Source organism: Taeniopygia guttata, chromosome 21 (genome assembly GCF_048771995.1).
Source record: "Taeniopygia guttata chromosome 21, bTaeGut7.mat, whole genome shotgun sequence".
Lineage (NCBI taxonomy): Eukaryota > Metazoa > Chordata > Aves > Passeriformes > Estrildidae > Taeniopygia > Taeniopygia guttata.
The window spans coordinates 7,485,687-7,493,051 of NC_133046.1; the positions used below are offsets into that span (position 1 = coordinate 7,485,687).

Genomic DNA, 7,365 nt, shown 5'->3' on the forward strand with positions numbered 1-7,365 from the left:
GGTGGGCTAAGGCTGTGTGAACTGTTTGGTGGACCATAAATTGCATTGTCTCCTCCATGAGCAGCACAGGGCAGCCTGTGCCCCACGTCCTCTGATGAGCAGCCTGGACAGAGGCTGGTGGATTGCTGCTGAAATAGTTTAAAAAGAGTATTTGAAGGAAGGGGAGAGTGAAGTCAGCTAAAAAATAAGAATATTGTTCCCAGACATTAAGGAATAGGGAACTACCACAGGTTGTGAGGCCCCCACTCCAGAGTAAACCCAGACCTTCATCCCAGGGCAGAGAGGAGGACCCCAGCATGGGTTCCACATGGGTATCAGCTAAAGAGGTGGCAGTCTGCACACCTGTGACCAGCTCAGACCAAGGGATGAGGTCTCAGGAGCTGAGAAAGGCTTTATTTTCAGAGGAACAGGTTCATGGAGGGCTCCCTCTGGGGACAAGATGAATCCCTGGATCTTTCCTGGCACCATCTCAGAGCTGTGCTTTCCCCAAGCACCAGAAAAAATGTATTCAGCTCCTTCAACTTGTTGGACTGTATCAAAACATCCTGCACCTCTCACTGCTCCCACCATCCATCCACAATAACCCAGCAATTTCCAAGCAAAGGAAATAACCAACTCTGGAGCAGCTGTAAGATGGCAAAAGCTGGTAAGAAGCTCTTCTAGCTTTTCTGGATGGCTTTTGTACCTCTATTTCTTTCACTCCTTTGCTAAGTGTCAGTTAGTGACCCAGGACCTGGTCTTTGGGGCCCAGGCCACCCTACAGCTCCCACACCAACACACACAAGCCCTGCAAGGAGGAGAACATGGCAAGAAGACCGAGAAATATTGTCACTTCAGCTGAGTTCACTCTGCACCCCATCTTCTACCCAAGAGACCTCAAATGAAGACACTGGAAAATAACACTGGAACAAATTCAGATGTTACTCTCCATCCTGTCATCACCCCGAGTCAGATGGAGACAAGTGAAGAGCCTCTACCCAGGCTGGATTGTAATTGGAGTGATGCAAAAGACCATTAGGTCATCTGGGCCATCTATCCCCACCAACACACGCCTGTTCTCTGCTTCATGTTATCTAGTGCTGAGCTTGGAGTGAGTCAAGTGATGCAGCTTCCAGTTTCCTATGGGAGACTTCTCCTAATAAAACTAATAGCTGAAATGGAAACATTTCACGATATCCTGCCTAAATATGCTGTTGCTCATATTCATCCCATTACTCTTGCTGACCATCCCTCTGAAAGCACATATCTGCTTCGTGTTCATGCCCATCACCCTTCTGCTGACAGTTACAGTCAGATTTTCCGTGGGTTGCCATCTAGACAAGCTGCATTTTCCTGTTTGTTGGTAATGACTCCAGACTTAATGCTGCAAAAAACTTTCTTTGTCCTTGGAGCCTTTGGACCCCTCCTAAGAAACTAGATTCCCCAGATATTCTGCAAAGGGAAATATTCTGAAGAGTTTTTTTGTAGAAAATTAAGGCTCAGAGAGATAGGCCATTGAGTCAAGTTTCTCATTATAATTCTTCATCTTTTATTCTGATCTAGTTTTCCTTCTTTGAAATTTATTCTTTGGCTTCTCCAGGAATCTCCATCCTGTTTGCACATTTAATTAGAGCTTGAAGCCCTAACAAGGCAGATGATGCCACTTGGATGAATGCTCCACGTGCCAGGTGAGTTAAAGATATTCCGTTTGTAAAGAGACTGTCATTTCCTTGCAAGGTAGAAGATGGAAAAAAGAGAGATAGGTAAATCTATAGTTTGATGCCTTTAGGAGCAAGAGATGTAGCCATGAAACTTGCTAAAGGTTTCAGTGCACACAGCCTGGCTCCTTCCCCTCACTGTGAATAAGAGGCTTATTAAAATAAGTGGTCTTCAGGGTTGTGTAAACCCCATGGTAGAGCAGCTCTCCAACAGTAGATGCTGCAAGAGTGGGGAATCCTCTTGGTCCCTGGCGACCTCTGTGTGGCATGTGCTCCTTGCCCACCTGGTGCTGCTCAGTCCTTGCAGGTGAGCAGAGCACCCTCTGTTCCTTGCAGCTTCCTGCAAGGACACAGCATCCTGGAGCATCCTGGTGGCAGTGATGAGTATGGAGAGGAAGGGCCTGAATGAGTCAGAAGCACATGCAGAGTGTGTCATATCACAGGTTTTTCCTCAGAAATGGACCTGATTTTCAAAGCACTTCTGACAAAAAACCTTGCCATGCAAAATCCTGCCATGCCACGTCAATGCCACCAGGCTGAAAGGCCACCATCTCTGAGGGGAGCAGTGTCTTGCAGGGAGCAGAATGAGCCACAATCCAAGATGGAGCCTCTGTGTAGGACAGATAAACAGAGCTATGCCTGCAACAGGAAATTAATTTAAATTAAGAAGAAATAATTTTTTCCCTTGGTTGAATGAGATGGGAGATCCTCCTTCTGTTCTTCATTAAGCAACAAAGGGTGAAACCAACAGCAAATTGTGTGCAAACCGCCCAACCACAGCCCTGAACTCCTGAAACATCTTTATTCACTTAATCTGGGATTCAGGAAATTCTCATCCAAGCCAGTTTTATTGGGTGGTTTGCATTGAGCACTCAGCCTCCCAATCAGTAACAGATGAACAATTTTGCACAACATTTTTCTCCTGGATTTTTGGCTCTGCTCCTCCTTTCTAGTGGCTGCACTGATGAAGGAGGCTTGTTGTTCACTCTTTCAGAGACGTCAGCCTTGTTCTGATTCCGGGAATGGATACAGGCTGCCCTGGGTCCTCATCAACGCCAAGTCCTACCTTTCTGGATTCACCTCCATTGGTGGCTCATCTCCCCATCTCCTTTCTAATTCCTTCCTCCTGCTGCTTCCAGGGCTGGCATCAGGTACTGAGCCCTTAAAAAACAGCCCAATCCAGGTCCCAGCTGCTGAAGGGCAGCAGTAGATGCTGATAAACTGCAGCAGCTTGACCGCATGGGCATCTGCTGAAAGAACACAACAGGCACAGGTCCAGCTGTGGCTGGAGCTGCATGAGGAGGAGAGTTGCTCTGGGGTATGATCTGCCCTTCAGCCCTTCTCCAGGCAAGTGGCTGCTCGGCTTGTTTTCATTGTTCCTTCCTGGGTAGAGATGTTTTGGCTGGGAGCAGAGCACAGATGGGGTTCTGTGCCACTGGGATGTCTCCAGCACTAGTGTCCATGTTGGTCCATTAGCCCATGCTTGTGAAGGTGTCCCTGGCTGTGGGACATGCCGTGCCTGCAGACCTGCTGTGCAGTGTGAGGACACGTGCCAGAAGTGGTGGGGACGAATCGGTGCATGCACCCACACTCATCCCTGTGACCAAGGTGGTGCCAGTCCACAGGGCTCCCCTCATTGGGAATGCACAGCATTTGGACCACTGAGAGAAAGGAAAAGGGTGAGACCCTGGAAAAAAAGGGCCTGGAGAAATCCCAGCCCTTTGGCGAGGGACTGTTTATGTGTGCACCCCATGGTCATGCACATGTGTTACTTGTCAGCATCTCTCTGACTCCACCCCTGTGCCTTGGCTGCCCAGAGCTGCCAGGACTCACCTGAAAGCCAGTCAGGAAATGAAATAGGTGCTATGTCCCTGCCTTGTGCCCCCTCATGGGTGGGCTCCCTCACCTGCCTATCACGCCCCTCACCCTTGCAGACGCTCTGGCAGATGATTTCACAGGAGGATTTTGCTGCCTTGATGTTTCAGCACTGGCAGTTCCCAGGATAACTGGTTCCCGGGGTGGAGAAAAACACTTTGCTCAGCTGATGTGTTTACTCAGACGCTTGAGCACAGGCTTTTAATATATAATGCCTCTGAGATCTGGGACTTAGAGGGGGATTTGCTGCCATGTGCCTGACAAAGAAGAGTGACCTCAGTAACACCAGAAAGTAGAGTGTATATAACCTTTCTGGGCTCTGTGTAGGAGTGCCTTTTCCCTTTTTGGCTGCTCTCAGCTCCATCTGCTTTCTCCACACATGGGTGTCCCTGATAGTCCCTCTTGAGTGGAAATGAGTGCTCACACAAATGGGTTTCACATTATTTGCAGAGCTCCCAGTTTCATGCCCTGAATTTTAAGCACAAGAATGATTCCCCTCATTCCAGCAGGTCTGCTCCTTCTCTTCTGCATGCTTCTTCCTCTCCATCCTCCAACCTATCTGCATGAACTGCTTTCCCCATGCACTGGCTCTCCAAGGGTGAAGGAGCTCCCTTCCCCCTCTCTCCTCTTGCCCACAGGGACCTGATTCTGACTTTGTTTTTTACCCAGGTCTCTACCATGTCGTTGTGTGACCAGCACTGTTGCAAAGTTGGAACTGCATCAAATCAACATGTCAAAAATCATATTAGACATTCCTTCACTCACCTTGTGAAATATTGGCCATTTTCTGACATATGGAGAAAAGTAAGTTGCAAACCCAATGGGAAAGGCAGGAAAAACAGTCATTAATAACTGTACTTAATTACAAACTAATTTATTGAAAAATGTGTTTGAAAGCAGCTGGCAACAAGTTGAACTGTGTGGAAAGTTTGAAGAACACCAGACCAGACATTAATAAGTCAACAGCCTCCAGAAAAGGTCAAGCTCTGGAAATATTTAAAGGCCCCTTAATAAAATGAATTTTAGTTCCAATGCTGAATTAAAACTTCATTGCAAATCCCCAGAAAATAGAATCACTCTCCACAGACATGCTGCACATGTTTGAGGGAGACTAGCTTTCCATACATGCTCCCTATGGGGTTTTCCCAACCATCTCTTCTAGTGACCTCCTTCTGGCTGGAAATGCCACACAAGCACCTTCTTTCTATCAAGGGCTATGGTTAGACCAACATCTCAAAATTACCAACTGGCATCTGTAGCACAAGAAAACCTCTCTAGAAGCCTGGTGCCATTGGTGAAATCTCATCTGAAACCCACCCTTGGGCATGGAGAGGGATGATCTCTTGGGAAGACCTGAAGAGATGCTGTGACCATACACAGTGTTAACAATTATATTTTTGAAAGGGACCACACATTACTTGCTTCCAGCAGCCCAACAACATCACTGTTACACTGTTCCTGTCGCTTTAACTGAACTCTGAAACACAAGGATATGGACAGGTATGGCTCATGGTGTGAGTCCCTGCAGTTCTAGCAGGAGCAAAAATCTTTCCCACACCAGGAATCATGTCCTGGGGGTAGGAGCTGTTCACCAAACAAAAAAATCCCAAGGAGAAAAAGAAAGAAAAATATCTATCTGTAAAGGGTGACACTCACCCAAGAGTCATTGGACAAAGCCAATCCTAGCAGACATATTCTATGCCTCTGTGTTTGCAATATTTCATTGTTCCTTGGTCATTTGTTCTCCAACCCTGTCCTTATCCTGGCCTTCTTCAAGACCACCCCTCAGCAGGTAATCTGCAGGAGAACCTGTGTGAGAACACTGAGAATGTCTTGACACTTATAGTCAGAGGGGCACGAATACCAGTCACCTTCCTTGTGGAAAGGCACATACCACTGACTCATCCCATCACAGCCACTATCACCTTCCATATATAGGTACCCCTGCTCAGGCTGTGTGGCATTGCCTTGAAAGCATGGAGCCCAGATGGGCATGGGAAGAGAATTCCTGGTACTGAATTGTGGGAGCCACATGCTGAGCCTTCACTCTAACTGCCCACTGCTTACCCATCCTGGCTGCTACTCCTCTCTGCTGCAGTCTGCTAAATGACACAAATCTCCCCAGGAAGTGTGACTGGGACAAGCCAGGAGCTCACTGGTGGATGGTTTTGGCAGCACACAATATCTCTGAACATATGTCATGCATATTTGACTGAGTGTAAGCCGGTACCTCTGAACTCTCCCACTTCTGCTGGCTCATCTGCCCACCTAGTTCTGAGGCAACTGTGAATCCCAGGCCTTCCATGCTCCTCAGTGACTTCCAGAGCAGCTGACAGGAAGCAGGAGCTTCCAGGTCTACGGGAATTTAGGAATAGCTTGGTTTCAGAAATAGCAAAGTGTTTGGACCGCAGGTGTTTCCAAAACAAAACATCTCAGTAGCTCTCCTTGTTTGAAAGGTTTCATGAAGTTTGTGCCCAAATCAGATAAAGGCATTTTCTTATGATTTCAAACTTTTCAGGGGAGGCACTTCTGCCATGTGATGGCAAAATACTGCCAGTGCCAACGATCACAGAATCAGAGAATGGCTTTGGTTGGAAGGTACTTTAAACCTCCTATAATTCCATCCCCCTGCCATGGGCAGGGACACCTTCCACTAGACCAGAATGCCTCAAGCCCTCTGCACTTCCTAGAACATTTCCAGGAATTTGAAATCCACAACCTTTGGAGCTACGTCTGACCATCAAAACATTGCTCTGTTCTCCTTTTCTCCTCCTGGCACATCTACTACAAGAGAGGGAGACAGGTGCAGTCTCACATTCTATCACTAGCAGAGAGGTAGGAAGCAGCAAAACAAAATTCCCAAGCTTTTCACACGAGTGGCAGTGTTTTTCAACAGAAATTGTGAGTTACTCTTTTCAAATCCCAGCCTTGGACTGGTTTGCTGGAGCTGAGAGAACTGTTCCTGTCCTCCACTTGCTATTCAAAGGTGCTTAGTCCATCTTTGAAGTATCTGTACAAGGTTACCAGAGAGGCCAAGCTCCAAATTCAAACCTGAAGGTTGCATGGAGCAAACAGAGAGGATGGGTATGTCTGGAGTTAATTTCAGAAGTTCCCTTTCCTTCTGCCCCACATTATCTCAGCCCTCCCCTTTCATCCAGGAGATGACACAGAAACTGCTACTTCTGGGGAGACACCAGGACCAGCTAGGTGATCTACGTGCTTGGAAATCTTGCTTTCAGATCAACTATCCCCTTATGCCAGACAGATTTTGATCAACTCATTGATCCATTTTGGGGACACATTACAAGAAAAGAGGGAGAAAGAGAGAGAAACTCTCCTGTAAGCCAAGGAAAAGACATGCTGGAACTACACAGGAGAAATTCTGGTAGTGAGAACAGGCTCAAGTCTCTGGGGATCCAAGGCAACAAAATAGTAACACATTTTGTCTTTTTTGAGGTAATATTTTGGATCAGACAGAAACTGCACACTGGCATCTGGCCATCTTCAAACAAGCCCTAAGATCCAATGGGCTTCACCAAAGCAGAGCACAGCACACCCACAGGGAAACCCTTTGTCTGAAGACACAAGTTAAGGTGACTTCAGAAAAATATGAAGTGTCTTTTCGGGAGTTGCTATAGACTCAGATTCTTGGCCTCCATCATGTTTACAGCTAAGGTACATATCACATCTCACATCCACATGAAGAAGACCTGTACTGCTCTGTGCCATGACTAGAGGCTATATTGACATAAATTCCTGCATTTCTCCAGCTAGAGGAGTCCTTCCTTGGTAC

General features: G+C 47.0%; 1 long non-coding RNA gene across 1 annotated transcript; it reads left to right on the plus strand.

The window, feature by feature from the left end:
- The first annotated feature begins 1,556 nt into the window (after positions 1 to 1,556).
- On the plus strand, positions 1,557 to 4,592 carry LOC140680437 (uncharacterized). The gene is made up of 3 exons (XR_012051718.1): positions 1,557 to 1,667; positions 2,692 to 2,848; positions 4,242 to 4,592. It is a non-coding gene; the product is annotated as an uncharacterized lncRNA (long non-coding RNA).
- The last annotated feature ends 2,773 nt before the right edge of the window (positions 4,593 to 7,365 follow it).